The sequence below is a fragment of the Salvelinus namaycush genome, chromosome 36 (assembly GCF_016432855.1).
Source record: "Salvelinus namaycush isolate Seneca chromosome 36, SaNama_1.0, whole genome shotgun sequence".
In the NCBI taxonomy this organism is placed as follows: domain Eukaryota; kingdom Metazoa; phylum Chordata; class Actinopteri; order Salmoniformes; family Salmonidae; genus Salvelinus; species Salvelinus namaycush.
In genome coordinates, this window is record NC_052342.1 from 19,971,665 (window position 1) to 19,979,511 (window position 7,847).

The 7,847-nt window shown below is 40.2% G+C and overlaps 1 non-coding gene across 1 annotated transcript; it reads left to right on the forward strand.

Moving 5' to 3' along the window:
- The first annotated feature begins 6,639 nt into the window (after window positions 1-6,639).
- trnas-uga lies at window positions 6,640-6,721 on the forward strand. The gene has a single exon. It is a non-coding gene; the product is annotated as a tRNA-Ser (tRNA).
- Window positions 6,722-7,847: the final 1,126 nt, after the last annotated feature.

Below are 7,847 nucleotides of genomic sequence, written 5' to 3' on the forward strand. Positions count from 1 at the left end.
TGAGGTCAGAAGACCTATTTTACCAGGGAGCTCAATAACTAGCTCATGTATAGAGTTAGCCGTATTAAAACAAAGCCGCTCTATGTAGGCCGGCAGGTAGCCTAGTGGTTGAGAACATTATTTATTTCATTGAACCTTTATTTTACAAGGCAAGTCGGCTAAGAACAAATTCTAATTTACAATGACGGCCTACCAAAAGGCAAAAGGCCACTCCACACATCTCTGATTCAGAGGGGTTAAATGTGGAAGACACATTTCAGTTGAATGCATTCAGTTGTACAACTGACTAGGTATTCCCCTTTCCCTTCCTTTCATGCAGGGACGGGGGCTGGGATTAGAAATAAAAATATAGGACAAAACACACATCACGACAAGAGAGACACCACAACACTACATAAAGAGAGACCTAAGGCAACAACATAGCATGGCAGTGACACGGTAGCAACACAACATGGCAGCAGCACAACATGGTAGCAAAACATGGTACAAACATTATTGGGCACGGACAACAACACAAACGGCAAGAAGGTAGAGACAACAATATTAGCCAAGTAACTGAAAGGTCATTGGTTTGAATCCCGTAGCTTAAAGGGATGTAAAGGTATCTTGGGTCATTACTGGAGAGAGAGAAACAGGGTTGGGTTGCTTCACAGTTTGTCTCCTCCACGTAGATGTATTAGAGTAGACTCTGTGGTTGGTACAGTCATAAATGAATATATATCTATTGCTCTGGGTAGCCTACACCCAATAGGGTGGGCCAATGGAAACTGTATTGGCTACGACACCCAACTTTTCTCACTCGGAACATTCACTGCTGTTCCACTCATTTCCGATTCACTGCTGATCTATCCATTGGTCGAAATGTTCCTGTTGAAGTTGCACATGTTAGGTGGCTAATCACTTTTAGTGGTTCAATTTGTTCAAACATCCATAAACTTGGTAATGTCACATTTTCGACCCTGTGACATGTTCTGGAATCTGAACAGTGATAGTAATGCTCAGTTTATTACTTCAAATTGATTTACATTTTTGTCCAATGGGTAACCTTTACCTGAATATACTCCAGAGTGTACCTGTGGTTTTAGAGTATGCAGTATCTGTGTATACATCAGAGTACTATGGTACATCACCATAGCTACTGATAAGCGGTAATCTAGTACCGGGGGAGGGATGGAGGATTGGGTGTGTGTTTCATCTGTGTGTGTGAGATGTATAATGTGATGTGAGAATCTGTGTGTCCTTGACATCTGCGTGTGTATGTGTGTGTGTGTGTGTGTGTGTGATCTCTGGACCCTATCTCCTGATGTATTGCAGCTTGTCAGAATAGGGAACCATATATACTGATACAACCATATCAGACAAACACACACGCAGATGACGACCATAAAGCATGATGGGAAAAACTGACAAGACCTGTGGCATCTTATCAAAGACCAAGGACACATTTTCCATTGCACTTTTAAGGACAGACTTTAATCCAGTGGGGAAAAGTCATGGCAGCAAAATATTTTTTCCAACCAATCATGACAAGGTGAAATATCATTCAAAACAGTTAGTTCTTCACTGTAAGATTGTACATTTAGATTATTGTAAGTCTGTCATCAATACCATGTAAAGTGGAATTTATAAACCTAACCCTGGACTTGCTCAAGTGAGAATCTCCCATTTATATAGCTTTATAGTCGAGGACTAGGCTGTGTTTGGGAAACCACCGCACAACTGTACAATCGTTCACACAGACATGCTGTCTTTAGTCTCTTGAATTGTGTGTGTCTTTGTGTGCCTGCCTGGGTGCATGCATGTGTGTGACCATAGGCCATAGCTCAATTGTGGCACAACGGCAGTGTGTCTGACTCCAAATCAGAAGTTTGTGTTTTCAAATTTTGTCCGAGTCAAACTGTTTTGACCATCCCCCAATACCGTGAAATGAATACATTTGTAATGGAATACAGTTGAGACATTGGCCAAGTTTACACACGCACAGTATTCCGGATACTAGATCATATCCCACTTTAGGTCTTGTTCAGGATAAGCAGCTTACATACACCTTTGATATGCCACTCATGAGTATCCCTGTTACCATGAATAAACAGAATATTCCTCATTTAACTACAGTATTTGGATTCAATGAAGTATGGACGCTGACTGTAGAACTATAACCTCTCACATGTAGTGTAATATAATATTAAGTCCTGAAGAATTATGCATTTCTTGCAGTGAAATTATTCAGCAAATGTTTCTTTTGTTTCAGGAACAGGAGTGGAGAAATAAGATTTATTTCAGCATCTTTTGAGAAGAACGTGAATGCTTGTGTAATGTGTTATCTTAGACACTGTTATGCAAGCAGACAGTATTTCAACCAAGTAAATATGCACCCATGATGAACTGTCTTATCAGAAATGTTTTTAGTCGTTTTCTCAGCTTTTAATTTCTTTAAAACCGGTCAAACTGATGACATTTGAACATTTTGCACAGAAATAATCTTTCCTCTGTTTTGGAGTTATTGTGTTTCCTCCCTGGTCCCTAAACAAAACAACTTCACCGGTGTTAACTAGATAACCAATACATTCACTCTATCGATGTAAGACATTATTCTGGTGAGCACTATTTTATTTTGTCTTCTGGGGCAACACGTTATGACAGAAGAGATATAGTTGACTAACAAACAGCCTACCAAATGTCAGCAATTATATAACATTTTTTATTTTACTAGGCAAGTCAGTTAAGAACAAATTGTTATTTACAATTACAGCCTACCCCAGCAACACCCTATGGGACTCTCAATCACAGCCAGATGTGATGCAGGCTGGATTTGAACCATGGACTGCAGTGACACCACTTGCACTGAGAAGCAGTGCCTTAGACCTCTGCGCCCCTTGGGAGCCCAAAAGCAGAAATATAGCAGTCTAAATTAAGGGTGCTAGTGACCAGTAGTATACGATAGTAAATTAATAATAGTAGGCTAAATTATTATGGAATTATCAGGGCCCAACCTTTCACTGAAATAGCAGTTTTTGTCCCCCCCCCCCCCCCAGTTTTATCATTGGAATGTGATACAAAACAGGCAAAGATGTGCGTACACCTCTGAGCGGTCGGGTAGGCTTTTGGAGTGTTCATCCGACTGGAATAAAATAATAATAAAGGGGGTGCCCCCCCCACTTCTAAAACCAAAGTAGCTCCCTGAGAATTATTATGGTAGATCGAACTGAACAGGTAACCTACTTTTTGATGTGATTTGTTTGACAATCAGATGAAAACATCACACAACACCCATGATATGTGAAACTGAGCCAGCGCAGACCGCAAAAACTACAGTAAACCAGATAAGATGTTTACATGCCACAGTATCCCATTTTACATCAGCATATCCCAGGCATCTTTTCCGGCTTTCTCATACAAGCTTTTTCTTTTTATTGTAAACGGGATATGATGTTAATATGTGTCAACTCAAAAACAGAATAGTTGAGTATGCCGAATAATAACGGGATATTGGTGTGCATGTAAACGTGGTCAATCTCAAATTGCACCTCCTCCTTTTGCCCCCAGAACAACCTCAATTCGTCGGGAGAATGTGTCGAAAGTTTTCCACAGGGATGCTGGCCCATATTGACTCCAATGCTTCCAACAGTTGTGTCAAGCTGGATGTCCTTTGGGTGGTGGACCATTCTTGATACACACGGGAAACTGTTGAACATGAAAAAACGGTGCACCTGGCACCTACTACTATACATCGTTCAAAGGCACTTAAATCTATTGTCTGGCCCATTCACCCTCTGAATGGCACACATACACAATACATGTCTCAATTGTCTCAAGGCTTCATCTCGCCCTCCATTTGGCAAATCTGACCATAATTCCATCCTCCTGATTCCTGCTTACAAGCAAAAATTAAAGCAGGAAGCACCAGTGACTAGATCAATAAAAAAGTGGTAAGATGCTACGCTACAGGACTGTTTTTCTAGCAGACTGGAATATTTTCCGGGATTCCTCCAATGGCATTGAGGAGTACACCACATCCGTCATTGGCTTCATCAATAAGTGTATCGATGACGTCGTCCCCACAGTGACTGTACGTACATACCCCAACCAGAAGCCAGGTTGGGGTATGTACGTACAGTCACTGTGGGGCAGCATCCGCACTGCTAAAGGCTGGAGCTGCTGCTTTCAAGGAGCGGGACTCTAACCCGGAAGCTTATAAGAAATCCCGCTATCCCCTCCGACGAACCATCAAACAGGCACAGCGTCAATACAGGACTAAGATCAAGTCGCACTACACTGGCTCTGACGCTCGTCGGATGTGGCAGGGCCTACAAACCATTACAGACTACAAAGGGAAGCACAACCGAGAGCTGCCCAGTGACACGAGCCTACCAGACTACTTCTATGCTCGCTTCAAGGCAAACAACTCTGAAACATGCATGAGAGCACCAGCTGTACAGGAAGATTGTGTGATCACGCTCTCCGCAGCCAATGTTAGTAAGACCTTTAGACATGTCAACATTCACAAGGCTGCAGGGCCAGACGGATTACCAGGACGTGTACTGTGAGCATGCACTGACCAACTAGCAAGTGGCTTCACTGACATTTTCAACCTCTCCCTGTCCGAGTCTGTAATACCAACATGTTTTAAGTAGACCACCATAGTGCCTGTTCCCAAGAACACACTAAGGTAACCTGCCTAAATGACTACCGACCTGTAGCCCTCACGTCCATAGATTATTACTTTTGATACTTAAGTACATTTTAGCAATTCCATTTACCTTTGATGCTTAAGTTTTTTTTTTTACAAAATACTTTTCAACTTTTACTTAAGTATTATTTTACTGGGTGACTTTTACTCGAGTCATTTTCTATTAAGGTACCTGTACTTTTTGATTATGAATAATATGTTCACAGACACATTGAAATGTCCACAGAGAAAGAAAATGTTTTGTTTTCATTATCTTTGTAAATCGGTGTACAATTAGCAGCAACAGAATGACTGGCAAATAGGGATTAAAGTTATCGACTAGTCTGGATTTGACTACTTGTTTTAAACCACATACATCACTTGAGTTAGATCAGTGAGAAATGTTCAATCTTACTCTCATTCATCCTTTGACAAGCTATAGCCTACTGTATGTTTGGTGAGACAACAGAAAGCAATAATTTTGTCATGCTTGTTTTCCATCAACTTCTCTACACTAAATTATTTTACAGAAGTGTATAGGCTACAGAAGTGGAATTTCCTCAAATTCAAACGGCAATTGAATCATTAAAACATGTTATAAATATCCATTGACAGTTTATTGTTTGGTGACTGTAGGAGACAGATAGCATAACAGGTTACAGTCAGTTCTGAAGCGGATGCCAATAAGGTTTATGGCCCCTGTTGCATGAACGTCGCACCCTATCTACCAGCCTGTGCCTGGTACAAGCCCTGCCACGCACACAGGCACACACACACTCACACACAACCACACACACACACACACACACACACTAGGTAATAAGTGTGTCATAGGTGTGATAATATGGTAATAATAAAAGCCTGGTAATATATTAATATAACCATTGATGTAGATGGAAAGAGAGGTGTTCCTCTGATCCAAGGGTATTCATTATAGTGTTTTTATATTCATTTTTATTTATATTATTTTTTTATTTTTTTGTTTTTGGTGTATATTTCTATTTTGTTTTTCTATTGATATTTAATGATAATGATGTACAAGCTAGGCCTATTTGAAACATCGCCATCTCTTGGCCACATTTACCGTCCAGGTTCAGTAAACCCCCAAAAGCTTGAAAACGCAGTTACATTTCGGCCCAAAGTTTAGAAAAACAAATTGAAACTGAACATAATTAATGGTGTTTTTTATTTTATTTCAGTTAGTTTCGGAGTCAAAGATAATAGTTTCAGTATAGTTATAGTTTTTTCAAACGTATTTGTTAATTATTGTATTTCTCTAAATTGTTTTTCATGATTAGTTTTCGTTTTACTTGACTATAATAACCTTACTCTGATCTGATGATTTCATTACTATTTTCTTCATTGTAGAATAATAGTGAAGACATAAACACTGATATGACACATACGGAATCATGTAGTAACCAACATTTATGATTCTTCAAAGTTGCCACCCTTTGCCTTGATACAGCTTTGCACACTCTTGGCAACCAGCTTCACCTGGAAATAAAAATTGGCAGATCGGCTGTACCAACCTCAGACGAGTCCCAAGACGCTTGTGTGGGTTGTAGAGCAAACCGGAGAAGAGACACTGACATGACACTTCTCACTGAGAGAGAGAGAGAGAGAGAGAGAAAGTAACGGGTCCATAGAGGCTCAACACCAACAAGAACACTAGCTAATGTAATGAACGTTTATTCATAGCTCACTACTGCCACCTAAATACAGATTCGAACAAAATGCTGCATGATTCTCGTTGTGTAGGGTATATTGTGCCTGTGCACGCAGTGAGTGTACTGTGTATTTATGCGCGCTGTACCACATGGCAATTTGTAAAAGTAGACAGGTACAAACAGATAGACGTACACGTAGCTACATAATTCCAACAGTTCCTGGAAATAACAGTGTAACAAATTGTTCACTGACAGGTAAGTCATTATTTTATATGCAACTCCTACTCCATGAAAACAGCAGCTGCGATGGCCGAGTGGTTAAGGCGTTGGACTTGAAATCCAATGGGATCTTCCCGCGCAGGTTCGAACCCTGCTCGCAGCGAGTGTTGGTTCACATTTTGCCCAAGTAAAACGCCTCATTATTCGACTGTTTATATGGGTTCCTCTGTTTACATCAGTTTATATGGGCACCTACACCAGCTACTGCAATGAAGACGGTTCAACGAGATAATATCAAGGTCAATTCACATTGATGACTCAAAAAAATTCAGACAGGGACGGTGTGAAATATCGACCATGAAGTTAGTTCATGTGATAAATAGCTCACGTCCAAACTGTATTTCGAATAAATATATCACTTTGAACTTATTAACTTCTTGGCTAGACTATATGTGATGTTGCTAAACATATCCTGAGAACAAAATGACTTACAGTTGTATTGTTTTAAAAGTAAAAGACCGCAGTCCGCAGAAAAAGTTGAGATATTTAAAAGATTTTGGGACATAGGCTACTGACTGGCTTTGCCTATTCCCTTCAGGATTTTTTTAACCATAGTATTTTGAAACATGCACACCCTTACAAAAAAGATTGTCGTTTTGAAACTGCCGTAAAAGTGCAGTAACTGCACTCCACTGTGATTTTTTGGATGCAGTAATTGCAGGATAACTGCAGTGTATTGCTGTTGAACTGCAGTTATACTGCACTGTAACTGCATTTACACTGCAAAATTACTGCAAAAAAAAAAACGGTGTAATTTTGGACGTGGTATTTGTAGTACACTGCAGTTATAATGCACTCTAACTACAATTATACTACAGTTTACTGCAGTTATACTGCAATCTGACTGCATTTCCCCCCCAAAAGTTATACCATAGTTTACTGCATTTATACTGCAATCTGACCGCAATTTTTTTTCAAAAGGGTAGGCTTTTCTCTTTGATTGAACTCTCGGCGCCATTGAATTGTGAGGATTTTTACGTTGTTAGGATTTTTACACCACCCCCATGCCGTATGTGGAGTACGAAAAACTACAGGTAACACATTTTGAAATCAATATCAAGTATTCGACGCAACGAGGTCAGAGAAAGGTGGTGTGTATCGAACCAAAAGCAAAAGGCACCGCTGGGATTCGAAACCAGGATCTCCTGTTAATTAGTGGGCTCCCGAGTGTCCCAGCCGTCTAATGCACTTTATTTCAGCGCTAAAAAGCGTCGCTGCAGCCCATGGTT